At 34.4% G+C, this 22,903-nt stretch overlaps 1 protein-coding gene across 2 annotated transcripts in view; it reads left to right on the top strand.

Annotated features, from left to right (window-relative positions):
- UNC13C (unc-13 homolog C) overlaps positions 1-22,903 on the top strand; it is a 564,880-nt gene that overhangs the window by 300,914 nt on the left and 241,063 nt on the right. The window lies entirely within an intron of this gene.

Below are 22,903 nucleotides of genomic sequence, written 5' to 3'. Positions count from 1 at the left end.
AAACACTTCAGTTTTATTTTCTGTGAATTGCCTATTAACCCTTTGCTGAATTTTCTATGGGCTTGTCTTTTACTTATGAATTTGTAAACAAATTCTAAAATAGATTTTGGATACTAATCCTTTGTTGGTTATGGGATTTCATAAATACTACTTCCCTCTTTATATGTGATACGTCGTTTTGTTGCATTGAAGTTTTCTAATGCACACAATGATTTATTCATTGCTATCACTTCTGTAACACTGATGTTTGGGGATGCCTTTTTAATATGTCTTTATTGCCTATCCACTTTCCTGAAGAAAGCAGTCACTCCACTTGATATTGAAAACTTCACAATTGCCTCTGGAACTTCTTGGTTACTTGAGTGGGGCAGATTCTAGACAGTATACATTGGATGAAAGCAAGTGGGACTCTTTTAAGCTAGGTTTCAAGCTGGGATTCTTACAGTATTAAAACTTTCTGACTTCCTGGGCCTAGTAGGAGAAAAAAATTAAATGGAGTTTTTCATTTTATAAGACAACAATGTATAACTACATAACTGTTCATAACTTTAGCTTATTATTCCTGCTAGATGTGCTGTAGTTTATAAACTTAGTTCTCTTGGATTTCTAATGATTAAATTGTCTCTCAACTGTGCTTTTCTGTTGGGTGGCTTTCTAATGGCTTCCCTTTGTCTATTCTCTACTACCTTCCTCCCATAAGTCTCTTCAGTTCTTTTATGTTTTCAACATCGTCTTTATTTTAACTAAAAGGTAAAATTGAAACTTGTTATAGCAGGTATGTTATCCATATATAACTTCATAATCGATCTTATCAAACCTTACCAGCCTCAGTATCTTACTCCTTGTAACTCCAAACCTACTGTCCCCTCACATGAGCCCTAAATTCTATTATTTTCATGAATTGGCCATCCTCTTTTATGTCCATGCATTCATTTGTCCTATATGTCTAAAATGTTCCCCCATTTTCTGCCTTCATCAAAATTCAACTTAAATATGATCTGCAGTTCTACTATTTCATACCCAGTGGATGAACCAAATCACCAATGTGGTGTACCTTATTTAGCGTCTTTCTACTGTACTACTACTATTAATAAATAGCATGAAGAGTTTTATTTTTATAAAAGATATACAAATATGGGCAGGTCCCAAAAGTAAACATGCCCCTAACAGAAAGTAAATGAGGTGTCACATCAAAATGAATCTAGCATAGCTTAATATTTGCTGACTTGGCTTTAAAAACAAAGTCTTTTTTTTTTTTTAAGATTTTATTATTTGACAGAGAGAGAGAGACAGCGAAACAGGGAACACAAGCAGAGGGAGTGGGAGAGGGAGAAGCAGGCTCCCAGCTGAGCAGAGAGCCTGATGCGGGGATCGATCCCAGGACCCTGGGATCATGACCTGAGCCGAAGGCAGTTGCTTAACGACTGAACCACCCAGGCGCCCCAAAACAAAGACATTTTTGTAATTTGCCAACCAGTTTTCTTTTTAGGTAGAGAGATCTATACAGATTTTATAAGAAATCTTGTGAGTTTGGGAAAATGAAGTATTTGGAGCTAAACTTTCCATCTAAGAAAAAGACTTTTCCATAAACATTGTTATCATTTGAAATTCTAAAGGAAGCACCTATTGGATCTGAATAATTTGGGAAACTAATACTCTCTAGAGCCCTTCTGAAACCATCTCAGAAAAGTTTTAATGATAAAGGTTCATCTCCCCTCAGTGGACTGCAGGGCTCTTCTCCTGGGAGTGTAAGACCTTTTTTCCTCACACCACATATCTAAATTATCCTCAAATCCTGATGACTTTATCTTCAAAACTAAATACTTTATCTTCACAATATATCCAGAATCTGACCATCTCCATGCTTCCTTCCTGATCTGAGCCATCACCATTGCTCATTTGGATTACTACGTAACTTCTTAGTAGAGATCAGTGCTTGCACCCTACCATCCTACATCTATTCTCAGTAGAGCAGCAAGAATGATCCTTTTAAAAAGTAAGTCATGTTTCTCTGTTGCACAGAATGTTTGAAAGTCCCTTCTTTTAAGTCAAACTCAGAGTCCTCACAATTGCCTGTAAGATGCAGGATCTGGCCCATATTACACTTTCCACTCCACTTACTCTGTCGCTCTGTCTTTTGCACATATCATCATGGAAATGGAGAGTCAAATAAGAGTTTACCCACAAGAACAATGTTGGACCCCGTGATACTTATGTGAATGCCTGGATCATAGTAGGTGCTCAAGAAAGCATTTGTTGAATGAATTGAATAAATGAATAAACATAATTTTTTTCAAACAATAATAATTTATAGGTATATTTGGTCTATTATAAACAAGAGAGAAAGGAGTGCTCTATTCTGTGATAGACACTCAAGTGCTTGCCTAAAGCCTGTTGGAGTTGTACTGAATCATACCACAGGGTCCTGGATGATGAGATATGGGAGAAATTGATCCAGTCCCAGTGTGAAAACATTCCAGTGCTTTTCTCCAGCCCTCTCTCCTCTGCTGCAGTAACCTGGAGTACACACATTCTAGATGGTATAGCTACCAGGTGAAGGAGGGCTATTCAGCTAGCTTCAGACTTTGGATATTTAAGAAATAATCCATTATTGCATTAACTCATTGAGATTTGGAGATTTACTTGTTACCATAGCACAACTTAGTTTATTTTGACTCATTGACCTTCAAATCAGTTTCCACCCTGCCACCCAAACTATTTAAAATATATCCATGTTTTTGTGACTCTCTTATTTTTAACTCTGTAATCCCTTTCACTTATGGGATTAAATCCAAACAGTTTGCCATTATCCAAAGGCCCTCCTAGATCTGAGCTCTGTCTTTCCTTATTTCAACCTCATTTCCACCTTGCATTCTATGATTCAATGCACTAAACTCCATGATGCCTTCGTCTGCATTGTCTTTACGTTTCTGGAGTGTTTTACCTCCCCTCACCTCCTTCATGGCTAATTCTAGCTCATCTGGCTATTTCTTCAGAAAGCTTTTAGGGCCTCTCCTAGCCAAATTAGGTGTTCCTACTCTCATAATACCCTGACATGTTCTCACCAGTGCACTCATCATGCTGAAATTGAATAGGCACAAAATAATATAATAGCTGTTTGGCCTGTCTTCTACACTAGGTTGTGAGTTTCATCTTTGTAGCTCCAGTGTTCAACACTGTGCCTGACAAAGAGTAGGGTTGATAAAGTAATTAATTAATAAAAACAAATTTTATAAAAAACAGCACTATGTTAGCGATTCATAGCCTCTTTTAATGATTCCACTTCAAAGTCTGTGGTCAAGAACATGGTCTCTGATGTCAAAACCCTTGAGTTCAAATCCTGGCTTTCCTGATTATTATTTTTGTAGCTTTTCATGCACTACTGAGCCTCTTCATTTCATAGTTTCTTCATCAAGATATATTTTTAATATTCATGCTACGTCTCTTTTATCTTTAGATGAAGTAATGCCTGAAACTAAAAAACCAGGCATTTCAGGGTTGTTAGACACAGTATAATTCTGATTATTTAAATGTGGAAGCATACTTTCTCTCTCCAAAGGGGTTTTTGAAGAACCATTTAAAAATAGTGCTTGGAGTAAAAATGAAAAATAGATTTAAGAGAAAAGTCAAAGTAGCTGCAGTTAGAGGAACAAAACAGAAGTGTGCTCTCCAGAGGCTGGCTGCACACTCAAGGAATAACCTTCATCTTGGCTGAATCACCCAGTTGTATGTTTGTCTTTCAATTTAACATAACTAAGAACTCAAATATGGCAGTGTGGACATAGGTGATTGATCTCTTGCATAAAGACACATGAGATAATCTACAAACTCACCCAATATTCTAATTATATTTCTTTAATTAATAATGAGTTTAAGAATCCTCTCATAACTTCATTAGCTTTTTGAGTGACTGTTTTTATAAATTACCTGTTTATATCTTGTGCCTATTTTTAAAAAATAGAATTTTTGTCTTTTTCTGGTTAATATTCTTGAGTCTCTTAGTCCTTTGTCAGCTTCTACATTGCAAAGATTTTTCACAATCTGTGATCTTTATCTTTGTCACAGTGTACACACAAGAAATTCTCAATTTAATATATTCAAGTGGATATTTTTCTGTTTAAATTTGAGATTTGGAGTTTTAAAGAGTCTGTTCCACCCATCCCACAAATAGAGGGCCTTCTTATGGGGACTTTAATAAGATGGATATTTTCTTGCTCGGTAATATGATTATGATCATTAAGTTAATTCCCCTTGCTGTTGTTCCATGCTCATAAGGCAGCCTTCAGATTACAGATTGTCTTTTTATATAGCTGCTTTTCCAGGAAAGGATAGGCCAAAAATTCTCAAATCTGAAAAAAATATTTGTCAAGTCTCTTGAAATGTTTGTATTTTATTTAAAAAAAACTATCATTTGTTCCTTGAAGTGAGCTTAGACTAACATTAGTGCCTAATATATAATAGTGCTGAATGACTAGCTACCTACCTGTGTGCCTGCTGCCTACCTGCCTACCTACCTACCTATCACCTCCTACCTACCTACCTATTTATGGAAAATCACATACAGATGGGCTCCAACTTAGGATGGTTCGCCTTACGATTTCTTGACTTTACAATCATGTGAAAGTGATAGGCATTCAGGAGAAAGCATACTTGAAATTTTGAATTTTGATCTTTTCCTGAACTACCAGTAGGTGGTACCATCCTCTCCCATGATGCTGGGCAGTGAGAGTGAGCCACAGCAACTTCACCCACACGATCACAAGGGTAAACGACTGAGTCAACCATTCTGTACCCACACAACCATTCTGTTTGTCACTTTCAGTAATTATTCATTAAATTTCATGAGACATTCAATACTTTATTATGAAATAGTCTTTGTGTTAGATGCTTTTGCCTAACTGTAGGCTAACGTGAGTGTTCTGAGCATATTTAAGGTAGGCTAGGATAAGATGAGATGTATGGCTGGTTGGGTATATTACATGCATTTTTTACTTACAGCATTTTCAATTTATGATGGGTTCATTGGGACATAATCCCATCATAAATTGATAAAAAAATATATAACCTATATATACTATATATATATATATATTTGTTTGTTTCCCTCCCCAGATTACCCTGCCTCTTGCTTCTGAGGCAGTCTCTGTTATGATTAGCTTTCTGATTGATTTTGTGTACAATTAATATACATGTCTATTATCCATTTGTGGTACCATCTTTATCTCCACCAATCTCTCATGTACTACATTGTATGATACAATGTTATGGTTACATGTGCTAACTCCAGAACCAGATTGCCTAAATGTTATTTGGTAGGAATTCTGCAGTTTTTGAAGTTCACTATTACTTTCTGAGAATAATCTATGCTGAATATGTTCAGGAATAGTTTTTTGATTTCTTTTATAGCTACCTATCATATAAATGTACCACAATGTACATACCAATTTTAATATTTCACTTTTACAAATAATAGCACAATGAATATTTCTGTGGTGGGAATTATGTTTGCAAGTTCCAGTCTGTGGCCTTAATAGCACCATACCCTGCTTTTCTCTACTTTTAAAGTTTTACTAGAAATAATGTAAACTTCATTGTAAGCCATCTTGTTCCATGTGATAGAAAGCAGTCTCTTTTTTTTTCACATGTGTTAAAATGTCCTTTTACTTATCTAATTCCCATAGTACACATTGAGTTTAATGAGAACAAAAAAAATCTGTCTTATTTAGTATTGAATTTACAGCACATAATACTATGCATCACATAGAGTAGCGGAAATCAGCAAATACTTATTTAATAGAACTTCTATATCAAAATATCTGTTTGTATGTATGCAGCATGTGATAAGTATACTGCTATTTATTTAAAAGTTTTGACCTAGATATCTTCTGTAAACTTCCTGGGACAGAAAATACCTTCCAAGAATATTTTAAACTGGCAACTTACATGAACTTAAAGGTATCAAATTTCAAAAAGTCTAGCGTTGAGCATTAGTTGTGTACTTTTCCAGTTAGTTTAGCCAAAGAAGTTGCTTTAGTTATCTTTCTTTAGTTTTATTCTTTTGCTTTTGCCCTAGCCAATTCTAAATAACTCAGTAATAAAAGGAAAATTAAAAATAAAATATGACTTTGAAAATTACAAATAGAAAAATTCTAATTCTTTAACTTTTAATTTGAGATGTTATTTAAATAGTGATTATTAAGGAACTGGCTAGAAAGTATCTGTGACTTTTCTTAAGTTTTATTATTGTTTTGTTGGGTTTTTTTTTTTTTTTTTTTTTTTTAAAGCAATGGACTTTCTTATGCAATCAGTAGCATTAGTTTAGGGAATGGTGTTCATTCTGCGCATAAAGTGCCTTTTCACTACCTCGAGGGATTATTGTATTAGCACTAGATCTAAGTAAGTACAGACACATTTAAAATTTAATTTTCTTTTAAAGTTTGTTGTAAAATATGTAGGAGAAAGGTTATGAATATGAAATTTCTTCTTAAATGCCAGCTTCATAAGTGATATATAAATTCTTATAAAAAGGAATTGCTCAAAATGAGTGGTATATTGAGATATTTTATGTATTGATGAAGAAGAAACATGAAAATCCAAAGCCTAAAACATTAGACCATTGTTTTCATCAATGTGTATTTCAGTTTTTCTAACAAAGTAAAATAAAGTCACAAATGAAAACTTAATGAATTCTAAAATAATAAAAGAGTATGTTGTCAGTGAAACTAGTAAACTCTTGATTCTAAAAATGGATTATGACAATGCATGCAAAGAAAGTGATAAATCCATTGTGTTTAATAAACACTGATGAAACGTTTTCCAAAAAAAATATCAAATGACATATTTATAAGTGGACCAAGAAATTTTACTCCAGGAATTCAAGGATGGTTCAACATTAGAAAAATCTATCAATATAACTCACTATAGTACTTAACTAAAAGAAAAATATCATATATTTATTCAACATAAGTAGAAAAAGCATATGTTTAAATTTGATGCCTCATTATGATTAAAAAAGAAACTCAGAAAACTAGGATGGAACACAATTTTTTTTTAATTTAGTTAAGGTTACATTAAAAAAATATGGCTAACAAAGTTAAACAGATGATGTTTAGGAGTATGCATTTCAGAAGTATAGATAATTATCCTATTAATGCTCTATAACATAATATTTGAAGAAATAAGAGAATATGTATTAGAAAGGAAAAGAAAAAAACTGTTGTAATTTATGGATGATACGACTATATACATACGAACACTAACAGAATCTACCTGAGCTATTGGTACACATAAGAAAAAAATCTCATTAAACGAATACAAAAACAATTTTTTTACACCAGATATTGTGCACATATTATTAGGGAAGGGAACAATAGCTTATTATAGAGTGTTAAGAAAATCATATGGAGTCTCATCATATGGAGATAAGGGAAAAAAAGAACTGGATTCTTGCCTAATACCATATATGATGTGAACTCAAAAAGTTGAAAGAGGTGAGTGTAAAAGGTAAAAATGATGATAGTATAGGAGAATACCTTTCTAGTGCAGGATAAGAAAGACTTTTTAAAACTCCAAAGCACAAATTGTATGTATGTATATATGTATAATTAACATACAGTCTTGGGGCACCTGAGTGGCTCAGTCGTTAAGCGTCTGCCTTCAGCTCAGGTCATGATCCCACAGTCCTGGGATCAAGCCCCACATCGGGCTCCCTGCTCTGCGAGAAGCCTGCTTCTCCCTCTCCCGCTCCCCCTGCTTGTGTTCCCTCTCTCGCTGTGTCTCTCTGTCAAATAAATAAAATCTTAAAAATAAAATTTAACATACAGTCTTATATTAGTTTCAGGTATACAACATTTGATCCAACAATTCTGTATATTATTCAGTGCTCAGAACAATAAGTGTAGTCACCATCTACCACCATAAAATGTTATTACAATATTATTGACTATATTCCCCATCCCATACTTTTCATTTCTGTGACTTATTTTTATAAATGAAAATCTGTACTTCTTAATAACCTTTATTTTGCCTATGCCCCCACCCACCTCCCCTCTGGCCTATCCTCCCACCCACCATTTTGTTCCGTGCATTTGAGTCTGTCTTTCTGTTGGCTTTGTTTTGTTTAGATTTGACATATAAATAAAATCTTTTGATATTTGTCTTTGTCTGGCTTATCATACTTAGCATAATGCCCTCTAGGAAGATCCATGTCAAAAATGACAAGACCTCATTCATTTTTCATGACTATTCCACCAAATATATGTACCACATCTTCTTTATCCATTCTTTTATCAATGGACACTTGGATTGCTTTCATATCTTACCTATTGTAAATAAATCTACAATAAACATAGGAATACATGTATCTTTTAAAAGTAGTATTTTTAATTTGTGGAGTATAAGTATGCGTTAGTGGAATTACTGATCATATAGAATATCTATTTTTAATTTTTTGAGGAACCTCCATAGTGTTTTTCACAGTGGTTGCACCAACTTCTATTCCTACAAAGGCAAACCAAGTGCACAAGGGTTCCCTTTTCTCCACATCCTTGTCAACACTTGTTATTTCTTGTCTTTTTGATGCTAGCCATTGTCACTCGTGTGAGGTGGTATCTCATGGTGCTTTTGATTTGCATTTCCCTGATGATCAGTGATGTCATGTGTCTGTTAGCCACCTGTGTATCTTCTTTGGAAAAATGACCACTCAGGTCCTCTGACCATTTTTTAATTGGATTTTCTGTTCTTTTGGTGTTAGGTTTATAAGTTCTTCATATATTTTGGATATTAATCCCTTATCAGATATATCATTTGCAAATATCTTCTCCTATTCAATAGGTCAACTTTTTGTTTTATAGATCGTTTCCTTCATTGTGCAAAAGCTTTTTATTTTGGTGTAGTCTCAATAGTTTATTTTTTGCGTTTGTTTCCCTCAGGAGACATATCCATAAATATGTTGCTAAGGCTGATGTTCATGAGATTACTACCTATGTTTTCTCTGAGGAGTTTTATGGTTTCACATCTCACATTTAGGTCTTTAATCCGTTTTGAGTTTATTTTTGTGAACAGTGTAAGAAAGTGGTTCAGTTTCATTTTTTTGCATGTAACTCTCCAGTTTTTTCATCACCATTTACTGAAGAGACTGTCTTTTTCCCATTGTGTATTCTTGCCTCCTTTTTCATAAATTAATTGACTGTAAAGGTGTGTGTTTACTTTGGGGCTCTCTATCCAGTTCCATTGATCTATGTGTCTGTGTTTGTGTCAAGTCTATATTATGTTAATTACTATCACTTTATTGTATATCCTGAACTCTGGAATTGTGATGCTTCCAGCTTTATTCTTCATTCTCAAGATGCTTTACTATTTCAGGTCTTTTGTGGTTCTACACAAATCTTAGTATTATTTGTTTTAGTTCTGTGAAAAATGTTGTTGGTATTTAGATAGGGATTGCATTGAATTTAAAGATTGCTTTGATTATGGAAATTTTAACAATATTCTCCCAATCCATGAACATGGACTATCTTTAAATTTGTGTCATCTTCAATTTCTTTCACTGTCTTATGCTTTATAGAGTACAGGTCTTTCACTTCCATGGTTAAATTTATCCCTAGTATTTTATTTTTTGGGGACAATTGTAAATGAGATTGTTTTCTTAATTTCTATTTTTGCTACTTTATTATTAGTGTATAGAAATGCAGCAGATTTCTGTATACTAATTTTGTATCCTGAAACTCTACTGAATTCATTTACCATTTCTAATAGTTTTTGGTGGAGTCTTTAGGGCTTTCTGTATATAGTATCACATCATCTGAAAATAATGAAAATTTTATCTTCACTACCAATTTTGATGCCTTTCATTTCTTTCTCTTGTCTGATTGCTGCAGCTAGGACTTCCAGTACTGTGTTGAATAAAAGTGGTAAGAGTGGACATGCTTGTCTTATTCCTGCTTTTAGAGGAAAAGCTTTCATTTTTTTCACTATTGAGTATGATACTGGCTGTGGGTTTTTCATATATGCCCTTTATTATCTTGATATATGTTACTCCTGAATCTACTTTGTTGAAAGTTTTTTCATGAATGATTATTATATCTTCTCAAATGCTTTTCCTGCATCTATTGAGATGATTATACCTTTTTAAAAATTTTTTGTCTTGTTAATGTGATGTATCACATTGATTTGCAAATATTGAACCACCTTTGCATCCCTGGAATAAATCCCACTTGATTTTGGAGAATGATTTTTTAAATATATTGTTGGATTTCATTTGCTCATATGGTATTGAGGATTTTTGCATCTATGTTCATCAGAGAAATTGGACTGTGGTTTTCTTTTTCTTTTTTTGTAGTGTCTTTGTTTGGTTTTAGTATCAGGGTAATGCTGGCCTCATGAATTTGGACGTTTTCCTTCTATTTTTGGAATAGTTTGAGAAGAGTAATTTAAGAAGAAATAATATTAACTCCTCTTTAGATGTTTGATATAAATCTGTGAAGCCATGTGATACTGAACTTTGGTTTTTGGGAGTTTTTTGATTACTTATTGAATTTCATTGCTGGTCTGTTTAAATTTTCTATTTCTTCCTGATTCGGTTTTGGGAAGTTATATGATTCTAGGAATTTACCTTTCATGTGTCTGTTGACCATCCGTATGTCTTCTTTGGACAAACATCTGTTCATGTCTTCTGTCCTTTTTAATTGGATTATTTGGGGGGTTTTTGGTGTGGAGTTGTATTAATTCTTTATATATTTTGGATAATAACCCTTTATCAGATATGTCATCTGCAAATATCTTCTCCCATTCAGTAGGTTGTCTTTTAGTTTTATTGATGGTTTCCTTTGCTGTGCAGAAGCCTTTATTTTTGATACAGTCCCAATAATTTATTTATTTATTTATTGCTTTTATTTCCTTTACCTCAGGAGACATATCTAGAAAAGTGTTGCTACTGCTGATGTCAGAGAAATTACTGCCTGTGCTCTCTTCTAGGATTTTTATAATTTCAAGTCTCATATTTAGGTCTTTAATCCATATGGAGTTTATTTTTGTGTGTGGTGTAAGAAAGTAGTCCACTTTCATTCTTTTGCATGTAGGTGTCCAGTTTCCTCAATACCATTTGTTCAAGAGACTGTCCCTTTCCCATTGGATATTCTTTCCTGCTTTGTTAAAGATTTATTGACCACATAATCATGGGTTTGTTACTAGGCTTTTTATCATGTTCTATTGATCTTTTTATCTATTTTTGTGTCAGTACCATACTGTTCTGATTACTACAGCTTTGTAATATAACTTGAAATCTGGAATTATGCCTCCAGCTTTGTTTTTTTCTGTTTCAAGATTGTTTTAACTATTCAGGGTCTTTTGTGGTTCCATACAAATTTGAGGATTATTTATTCTAGTTCTGTGAAAAATGCTGTTGGTATTTTTATAAGGATTGCATTAAATCTGTAGTTTGCTCTAGGTAGTGTGGTCATTTTAACAATATTTGTTCTTCCAATACATGAACATAGAATATCTTTCCATTTATTTGTATCATCTTCAATTTCTTTCATCAATGTTTTAGAATGTTCAGAGTACAGTTCTTTCACTCTTGGTTAAGTATATTCCTTGGTATTTTATTATTTTTGGTGTAATTGTAAATAGGATTGCTTTCTTAATTTCTCTTTCTGTTGTTTCATCATTAGTGTATAGAAATGCAATGGACTTCTGTACATTGATTTTGTATTCTGTGACCTTAATGAATTCATTTATCAATTCTAGTACTTTTTGGTGGCATCTCTAGGGTTTTCTATATATACTATGTCATCTGCTATTAGTGAAAGTTTCCCTTCTTCCTTACCAATTTGGTTGCCTTTTATTCCTTTTTATAGTCTGATTGCTGTGGCTAGGACTTCCAGTACTATGTTGAATAAAAGTTGTATGAGTGGACACCTTTCTTGTTCTTGATCTTAGGGGGAAAGCTTTCAGTTTTTTACCATTAAGTATGATGTTAGCTGTGGGTTTTTCACATGTGGTCTTTATTGTGTTGAGGTATATCCCCTCTAAAGCTACTTTGTTAAGGGTTTTATCACAAATGGATGTTGTATTTTGTCACATACTTTGTATCTATTGAAATGATCATATGGTTTTATCCTTTCTCTTATTGATGTGATGTATCAGATTGATTTACAAATATTGAACCACTTTTGCATCCTGGGAATAAATTCCATTTGATCGTGGTGAATGATTTTTTAATGTATTGTTGGATTCAATTTGCTAATATTTTGTTGAAGAGTTTTGCATCTGTGTTCATCAGAGATATTAGTCTGTAGTTCTCTTTTTTTGCAGTTTCTTTATCTGGTTTTGGTATCAGGGTAATGTGGGCCTCATAGAATGAATTTGGAAGATTTCCTTCCTCTTCTGGTTTTGGAATAATTTGAGAAGAGTTAGTATTAACTGTTCTTTAAATGTTTGGTAGAATTCTCCTGTGAAGCCATCTGGTCCTGAACTTTTATTTGTTGGGAATTTTTGATGACTGACTCAATATCATTGCTTGTAATTTGTTCAAATTTCTATTTCTCCCTTATTCAGTTTTGGTAGATTTTATGTTTCTGGGAATTTGTCTTTTTCTTCTAGTTTGTTCAATTTGTTGGCATATAAATTTTCATAATATTCTCTTATAATCCTTTGTATTTCTATAACTTTGGTTTTATTTCTCCTCTTTCATTTCTGATTTTGTTTATTTGAGCTCTCTCTCTTTTTTTTTTAAGTATGGCTAAAGATTTACCAATTTTGTTGATCTTTTCTAAGAAACTGCTCCTGGTTGCATTGATCTGTCCTATTGTTTTTTAGTGTCTATTTCATTTACTTCTGCTCTAATCTTGTTATTTCCATCCTCCTAGGGTTTGGATTTTGTTTGCCTTTCTTCTTCTAGCTCCTTTAGGTGTAAGGTGAGGTTGTTTAAGATTTTTCTTGCTTCTTGAGGCAGGCCTAGATTGCTATGAAGTGCTCTCTTCGAACTATTTTTGCTTCATCCCAAAGATTTGGACTAATATGTTTCCATTTTCCTTTGTCCCCATGTATTTTTTTATTTATTCTTTGGTTTCTTGGTTTACCCATTGGTTGTTTAGTAGCATGTTGTTTAGCCTCCTTGGGTCGGTGTTTTTTCTAGCTTTTCTTAAAATTTATTTCTCGTTTCATACTGTGGTAGTTAGAAAAGATTCTTGTTATGATGTCAATCTTATTAACTTTGAGACTTTTTTTGCAGCTATAGTGGGGAATGTTCCATGTGCACTTGAAAAGAATGTGTATTCTATTTTCTAATGGAATGTTTAGTATATATCTGTTAGTTCTATCTTGTCTAATAGGTCACACAAAGTCACTGTTTCCTTGTTGATTTCCTGTCTGGATGATCTATCTATTGATATAAATTGGGTGTTAAGGTCCCCTACTGCTATTGTATTACTTTCAATTTCTCCCTTTAATATTGCCTTGTTTAGGTGCTCTGTTGGGTGCATAGATATTTACAATTGTTATATCCTCTTGTTGGATTGTTCCCTTTATCATTATGTTATGCCCTCCTTTGTCTCTTGCTATATAGTCTTTGTTTTAAAGTCTATTTTGTCTGATACAAGTTTATAACCCCAGGCTTTTTCTTTCTTATTTTTTCCCCCATTTCCATGTTCAGGGTATATCTTTTTTAAAATCACTTTCAGTCCTTATATGCCTTGGGTCTGAGGTCAGTGTGTTGTAGGCAGAATATAAATAGGTCTTTTTTTTTTTTTTAAATCCTTTCAGTCATTCTTTGTTTTTTGATTGAAGCGTTTAGTCCATTTATATTTAAAGCAATTATTGACAGATAAGTACTTTGTCATTTGTTTTCTGATTGTTTTTGTTGTTCTTCCCTATTCCTTTCTTCTTCTCTTGCTGTCTTCCCTTAAGATTTGATGCCTTTTTTTTAGTAATATGCTTGGATTACTCTCTCTCTCTTTTTTTTTCTTTGTATCTATCATAGGTTTTTCATTTGTGGTTACCATTAGGTTCATATATAGCATCTTATGTGTATAGCAGTCTCTATTAAGTTGATGGTTGCTTAAATTCTAACACATTCTGAAAGTACTATATTTTTACTCCCCCTCTATGTTTTATATATATGATGTCATACTTTACATATTTTGTTTATTCCTTGACTAATTTTTGTTGATATAATTGATTTTACTAGTTTTGTGTTTTAACCTCCATACTGGCTTTATTATATTTTATTTTTAAGATTTTTTCATTTATTTGAAAGAGAGAGAGAGAGAGAGTGTGCCCAAATGGGGAGAGGGGCCAAGGAAGAGGGAGAAAGATTCTCAAGCAGACTCTCTGCTGAATGTGGAGCTGATGCCAGGCTCGATCTCACAAACCTGAGATCATGACCTGAGCCAAAATCAAGAGTTGGATGATTAACTCACTGAGCCACTCAGGTGCCCCTGTACTAGCTTTATAAGCGATTAATCTACTACTTTTATTATAGGTTTGATTTTACCTGTGTAATTTCTTTTTCATAATTTTATTTCTAGTTATGTCCCTTTTTTCCCCTCTTAAGTAATTCCCTTTAACATTTCTTGTAAAGCTAGTTTAGCAGTAAAGAACTCCTTTAACTTTTATTTTTCTGGGAAACTCTTCATCTCTTCTGAGTAATAACATTGCTGGGTATTCTAGATTGTATATTTTTTCCTTTCAACACTTTGAAAATATCATGCCATTCTCCTTGGGCCTGTAGAATTTATTCTGAAAAAATGAGCTGATCATCTTATGGGCTTTCCCTTGTGTGGTACTATTTTTTACTTGCTGCTTTTAAAATTCTCTATCATTACATTTTGCTACTTTAATTCTTATATGTCTTGGCAAGGATCTCCTAGAATCTCTCTGTGCTTTCTGGACCTAGATGTCTGTTTCCTTTCACTGATTAGGGAAGTTTTCAGCTATTATTTCTTCAAATAAGTTTTCTGCCCCCTTCTCTCTCTCTCTTCTCCTTCTAGGATCCCTATAATGCAATATTATTGCACTTGATGATGTCACTGAGTCCCCTTAACCTATTCTCATTTATTATTATTTTTATTATTCACTCTTCAGCTTGGTTGCTTTCCATTGCTCTGTCTTCCAGATCACTGATTCTTTCTTCTGTATCTTCTAATCTGTTGATTCCCTCTAAAGTATGTTTTATTTTAGCTGTTGAATTCTTCAGCTCTGATTAGTTCTTTATTTTCAATCTCTTCTTTGAATTTCTCCAAGAGTTCATTCATTGTTTTCTCAAGTCCAGTGAGTATCTTTATGACAATTACTTTCAATTCTTTTCAGGCATATTGCTTATTTCGGTTTTGTTTAGCTCTTTACTGTGATTTTGTCTTGTTTCATTCAGGACATATTTCTCTGTCTCTTCTTTTGTCTAACACTCTGTGTTTCTATGTATTAGGTTATGACAGCTACATCTCCTGGTCTTGAAAGTAGTGGCCTTGTGTAGAAAAGGTTCTGTGGTGCCCTATAGCACAATCCCCCAATTTTAAAAGCTCCTTTAGTTAACTTCCCACTGGTTTTCAATGGTAGAAGTAATGTGGACTCATCTTCTCAGTGTGGGTTCCCAGTACCAGGGGTGCCTATTTGTGGTCTGATCCCCTTACTTCTCCTTGCTTATGGTGTTTCTCCCATTTGTGATTAGTCATGCTGAGGTTTGGTTCCCAACTGAATCTCTGCCCCTCTTCTTTCAGTGTAGTTTTCTCACTGTTAGTAGCTGTAGAACATCTGTTCTGCCTGTCTTCAGGTCATTTTCAGAGTTAGTGGCATAAATGTAGCTGTTACCTTGTGTGTTTGGGTCAAAGTGAGCTTAGGATGCTCCTACTTTGCCATCTTCCCTGAGTCACTCCTGTTTTCTAAATATATATATTTTTTTCTTTTTTGAGAAGTATCTAGATAAAATGTGAAAGAGCTATATAGTATGTAAGAAATCTGCTTAAAGGCTATACTTGCCTAATAGTCTGTATTATATTTCATGGCTTAGGCTCCTCTTTCCAGCTTCCCAGAATTTACAGAAGTCTTAATATTCATATTTTATAGAAAATTAAGTAGATGTTAGTGATATCACTGAATCATTAGTAAAATCATAAAAATAATTGAGATCATAGAGGAGACAATATAGTAGAACAAATTGTAAACCCATTAGAATAGAAATTTTGTCTCTCTTGCTCACCAATGAATTCTTCATATGTGATATAGCATTCAAACACAGTAGGCATTCCAAAATTACTGGGCAATTATCTCAGCAAAAGAGGTAAAGTAAATCTAACCTCAGTTGTGCTTCAGTTACCCACCTTTATGTAACTATCTTAACTAGATCATGAGTTTCTTAGATTTTGCCTAAACCAATGATCAGTTATCTGGCCTCATTTTACTCAACCTCTCAGTAGCATTTGTAACCGTTGACCATTTCCTCTTTCCTAAAACAACTTTATTTTCTAAGTGTTTGCCATCTTTATTTGGTGTTCTCCAACCCTGCTGGCTGCTCCCTTTTGGGCTTTTTTGTCAACCCCTCTCCTCTACCAGACCTTTAAATGTTAGAGTTCCCAGGGCTCTGTTCTTGGTTGTTTTCCTAGCTACACTTAAGTGATTCAGTCCAGCACTTCAAACAGAAGGCAGTCTCATAAAAATCCTGGGAGGACATCAACCTATTGGAAAACAGGGGTGGTATCTGGGCCAGGGTGAAGGAGTTAGATCTTTTTTTTTTTTGATTTCTGGAAACAGCCCTCATAAGTTCTAAAGAATTAGTCCTGCCTGCTTCATGTCAACAAAGAAATATGTTCCATTTTGGCAAGCAGTGGACATGTCTTAAGAAAATATTAAGTTTTAAAGTCAGATGCACCTGAATTCAAATAGATCCCACCCCCCCAAACACTGACCCACCAGTACCACCAATCAACTAGAAAGATGTTGAGTTGAGTCTTGGGCAAATTATTACTTTCTGTAAACCTCAATTTCTTCATTTGATAAAAGGGGGTAACAAGAATTACCTCATAGGATTGCTGTGAAAATTGAATTCATATTTGTGAATCAACTTCTAGATATTCAGAAGATCCTCCTTTTCTTTAACATTTGGCTTGTCTAGTGCTAAATTCACTGATGGGACAGAGTTTGTGCTATAGGACCATGCACTAAAACACATTATTTTGGTTCTTACAGTAATACTGACTGTTAGCCCAATAAGGTAGGAAGAGATTATAATACACAAAATACACAGTTTTTTGGACCCACTAGGCTTAATCTGAAATGTATATACTGTTTCGCTCTCTCTGCTCACAAAGCATCTTCCAGGTATTTGCAAACACTGGAATATGCTCTGCAATTAAACGTGGCATTGAAACCCCATCAGAATTGCTATTGCTGGAAATGTACTTCACTGTCTTTTCCTTCTTTTGGTGGCATAGCTGCTGATGTAGGTTTCTCTCAGAGCTGGTTATAGGATCAAAGTTACACAAGTCAAAGAAGTATTCTCAACCCAAGGAAAATCCCAACTCTGCTGTTATTCAGGGAAAATAACTAAAAGTTCAATAACCAAAAATTCTGTGTAAGTTGTAACCTAGAATAAAAAATATATGGAAATTGTTACTCAGGTATCAAAGGCAACAATTGAAATTATTTTAGGGGCACCTCGGTGGCTCAGTCGGTTAAGCGTCTGAGTCCTGGTTTTGGCTCAGATCATGATCTCAGGGTCTTGGGATTCAGCCCCGGGTGGGACTCCACACTCAGCAGGGAGTCTGATTGAGATTCTCTTTCTCCATCTTCCTCTGCCTCTCCACCCACCTCTCTATCTCTCTCTAAAAATAAATAAATCTTTACAAAATTATTTTCACCATCATGCAACCAAGGAATCATGTTTGGTTATCTCTGAATTGATGTTGCTTTCTGATTTCATTTTGCTTTTCATCCAAATCGTATTTATTTTTATTTGGCAATAATACATTCATTGGCTACATAATTGAAAAGGTATCTTTAAAAAAGTATATAGAAAAATTCTCTTGCTTACCCTGTCCCCAAGTACTCAGTTCTCCACTTCACCTCCCTAGAAGTAAACAATATTATCACTTTGTTATGTATCCTTTCAAGGATACTATATTCACATACAAGCATGTATGCTTTCCAGATAAACATATAGTTATCAATGTATATATATACAGGTACACGCATACACACACACACACACACATATATATATACACATCATCCACTTTTTTACACACATATTAGCATGCTATACTATTCTGTACTTTGTTTCACTGAACAGTATTATCTTTGAGATGGCTTTATATCAATGCATAAAATACATTTTTTATGTTTGCACAGAATTGCACTGAATGGATATTTCATAATTTATTTAATCTGCCCCAGTGATGGAAATTTAGGGTTTTTTTCTAATGTTATATTATTACAAACAATGCTGGAAAAGAAGCTTACACATACCATTTTGTAATTTGTGAAGGTATATCTGTTGGCTAAAAGTTCAAGAGGTGTAATTGACAGAACAAGAGACATACAGATTTGTAATTTTAATAGATACTGGAAGATTATCCTCCAAAGAGGTTTTATTAATTTTCACTTTCCCTAGCAATATATAAAAGTACCTTTTCCCACCACATCTCAGTAATGAACAGAACACTGTTCTACTAAAGTTGTTTTTTTCCTTCCTTTCTTGATTTGATAAATATAAAAAATTATTACTAAAGAGTTTCCATTTAAATTTCTCTTATTAGTGATGAGTTTAAACACTTTTTGTATGTTAAAAAACCAGTTCACTCCCTGATCAAAGTTTTGTTCATTTCTTTTATTGGTTTGTGGAATTTTGATCTGTAGGATATCTATTCTATCTTAAGGAAATTGGATCTTTATCCTCATAAGGGTTGCAAACATAATTTTTGTCCTATCATCTTTTTTGATTTTGTTTATAGCAGTTTTTTTCTGTATGTGCTTTTTAAAAATTACATTGTCAGTTGTTTCAGTTTGTATCATATTTATGTCATATTGAGAAATACCTTCTCTACTTTGAGGTTACTTTAAAAATCCGAGCCGGTGTTTTTATCTAGAATTTTTATAGTTTCTTCATAAACTTGTGTCTCACTGGAATTTGTTTTGATGTTAGGTTTCATGGAAGCATTGTTTTAAAGTAATATTTTACAGCAACTTGGAAATAAAAACTAAGTATAAATTATAACACAGAATCAAATCAACCTATTAATAATGTTTTGCTTTGTATTCCATTTCTTTCTAAAATACAGCCTGGAGTACTGTAAAAAAAACAAAAAACAAAAAAAACAACTTGTTTTCTTATAGTGTCTAACAGGTCTTTCTGTAAATTGTTTTTGTGAAATAGTGAATATGAAAAGAGTTGTTAAACTCAGCTTTAGAAATAAAATTATTTGCAGTTTCATGTTAACCTCAGTATGATACTCTAAAAAGAAAAGAAAAAAAAAACCCACCCAAAACCCTAATGTTAACTAATTTTTAATTATTACATAATTCTTCATAGCTTTTTTACACTAAATAGTTTAAAAGACAAAGGAAAAGAGGTTTCATCAAGTTCATATGGCTTTAAAAAATTTGAAACCTCCAAAGTTATGTTAAAAATAGATAAATTAGCAGATGTAACTTTTAAAAAAATATTTTATTTATTTATTTAGAGAGAGCAGGAGAGAGCATGAGCCAGGGGAGAGGGTGAGAGAGAGGGGTAGGGGTAGGGGCAGAAACAGACTCCCTGCTGAGCAGGAAGTCCCAGGGGGCTCAATCCCAGGACCCTGGGATCATGACCTGAGCCAAGGGCAGATGCTTAATGGACTGAGCCACCCTGCAGATGTAAACTTTCTGGGAGAAAATGACTTAGGGAGTAACAGAAATCTGGGTGGGAGTTGGATAGGGGGAGGAATACAAACAAACACAAACACATACTTTAATCCTTTCAGTAAACTGTTCTGTGATTTTTCCATATAAACTACCCTTATTCTTAGAACAGCCCTTGCTTAAAAAACACATTTTGTCTTTTAAAAATTTTAGTCTTTTCTCAGCTATTATCAAAAGCCATGTAGGCTTGACTATGCTGATTATGGTTTTGCTCAAAGATATCTCTTTTAGTTAAAAAAATCAAAGGGATTCTGTATTTAATTAACATGCATTCTAGGTTATTCTCATAATCAATTTAGATATTGAAAATTTGACCATGTGAAACCGTAGTGGTAAATGTTGAAATACTAGGAACTCTGGTGAATGTTGAGCTAGGGAAGCCCCAAAGATAAATTTTTTCTTACTTTACCCTTATCTCTAATTGTAAGGTGATTTGAGCCCTCTCTAAATTTTGAATCCATGCAATAAAAACTTGTGTATAAAGCATTAGAATAGACACTACTTATGCTAAGATAAATAACTCAAAGCCTTGCTTTCAAAGCTTTTCTTTCTTTCTTTCTTCCTTCCTTCCTTCCTTCCTTCCTTCCTTCCTTCCTTCCTTCCTTCCTTCCTTCCTTCCTCTTTCTTGATTTGATTGAGAGAGGGGAGAGCGTGCGGGGGGTGGAGGGGAAGAGGGAGAGAGAATTTTAAGACATGAGACTCAATCTCACAACCCTGAGATTCTGACCTGAGCTGAAATCAAAAGTCAGACACTTAACGTACAGAGCCACCCAGGCGCCCCTCAAAATTTATTTTCTACTGCACAGTTAACGAAGTATAGTCATAGACCTGTAGTATCAACATTACCTGGGAATTTAGAAATGTGCATCCCCAGAGCCCTCCCCCACCCACACACACCGGAAGGAGCTACTGAATCAGAAGCTCTGAGGGTGGGGTCTAGCAATCTGTATTTTAATCTGCAGGTGATTCTGTTGCATACTCAGGTTTGAGAATCACTAATCTACCTCAGAACTCAAAGTAAAGTGTAATTGCGATACAGTGTGGAAAGTGCTCTGAGAAAGAAAAGATGGGGTGTTTTGTGAACACAAAGGAAGCTCAAATAGTGCCCTGCAGGGGTAAGAGGGGAGTCAAGGGAGTGTTTTAGGAAGCAGTGACTTTGAAGAAGACATATAAAGAGTAAGAAAGAATATAAAGAATAAGTAAGAGTCAAGCAGGGTGTATTAGAGAAAGAAGGACAAGGACAGGTCTGGTGAGGGACAAAAGCAAGAGAGATCATTGCCAAATGAAGGAGGGCCCCACATATGCAAAACCTCAGAGGTTTATGAGGGGGTTTGATCCCTCCCAGAACCGAAGCCTGGAACAACTCTGAGGAGCCACAGTGCCGAGCTGGTCATGTGGCTTAATCACAAATCTTTTAATACTAATAATTGTGAAAGCAGTAGTGGTGAAATCAACTAAGACTGAAGAGGAAAGCAGATGCTTTCTAAGCTAAGTTAAGGAGTTTGGATTTATTCTGAAGGAAATGTAGTGCTTTTACGAATATTAAGTAGAAACGTGGCATGTCAGATTTGTGTTTTATAAAGATGGGTCTGGCTACAGAATAGAGAATTGATTGGAGGGATGAACCTAGAAGCAAGGAGAGCAGCTAACAGGCTATTTGGGTAATCGACCTAAGTTCCTAATAGAACTGGACTTGTTCTTAAGAAAATAATTTATTTTCAAAAATACACCCTAGGTCTTCAGTGTATGTTGATTAAGAATAATGCGTATGGAAAGATTAAAGTCTTAGCTTTTAAATAAGAGTTTCCAATTTGGGGATTCCAGATAATTATAAAAAGTAAGGGGAAATCAAGCTCATTTTAAGTGTATTAAAAGTCCAGCAGGAATCATACATTTGTGTAAAGGCAAATGAAAAATGTATGTTTCTTCCATTTTGGCTGTAGTTACATCAGCTCAGTATAGGTACTCTGGTCCCTAAGGGCTGATTAGAAACTCCAGCTTGATCTTTACATATCACTGGAGAACAAAAACATGAGAAAAAAAGCTTTTCGCTTAACTGATGCGGTGTGAAAGAAGTGATAGGATCCATGGGAGAAAACTAAATACATGTATCTTGATATTTAAAGATTATAAACCGTGACGTTATCCATTTGATACAGCTGGACCAAGTGAATTAGGTGGCTCCTCGAGTGTTAAGACAGAAAACTGACCTGAGATAAAAAGAAAATAAAGATTAAATTGCATGAAAATGGTTCAGTTTTTGAGATAAAAATCATCTTTTATTTGTAAGTAATTCCACTCAGAGACGCTGTGAGAGGGAAAGGCATCAGCTTCCATGAAAGCCCTGTGCTCCTGGTATTTGATCAGGGTCCAAGTTCAGTGTTCATGTCACTCAAGCACGGGGAGCCTGCTGTAGTTTAATGCCGTTTTGTTCGCCCTCAGTTTCAGTACCTCTCATCTCCTGAGTGGCAGGTGCTTTTGTAATCTGATGGAGCTGATGACAGTTTGGTCTTTTCGTGAGGGACAATATAAATTGAATTTAGTAACTTCTTTTATGGGTACAAATTGATATGAATCTAAATAAAAAGTCTAAAACTTTTATGGAAACTAGAGGTCCCAGATCCAAGGTTTACCTCAAGGCATTAGAAATGTAATATGGTACTTATTGTACTTCGTGTGTTCCTCATTAAATGACTTAATGGACCCTATGTCTTGTAATTTGTGTCCAGAAAGTGCTGGTAGCATACTTATCTAGTGATTGATTCTCACCGATCAGTAGTTGTGTGCACTAAGAAACCATAAATGAGTCTAAGAGTAGCGTATTAGACCACTTTGGGCTGGACGTAAGAACGATCCAACGGGGTCATAACCACTGTGCAGAGGACGACATTTCCACACGCTCTTGCTGACAGTAGTTCTGATTGAATTGCCACGAATCTAGCCACTGAGATGGTGCAGCCCCTTCATTCATTTTTTTGTTGCCCAGCAGAGGAGATCCCATCCAGAGAGTTAAATG

The sequence above is a fragment of the Mirounga angustirostris genome, unplaced genomic scaffold (genome assembly GCF_029215605.1).
Source record: "Mirounga angustirostris isolate CCGP_5_RB_7025 unplaced genomic scaffold, mMirAng1.0.hap1 SCAF_9, whole genome shotgun sequence".
Taxonomy (NCBI): Eukaryota; Metazoa; Chordata; class Mammalia; order Carnivora; family Phocidae; genus Mirounga; species Mirounga angustirostris.
The sequence above is the reverse complement of the archived record's forward strand: the minus strand, read 5'-3'. Positions and strand labels throughout refer to the sequence as shown.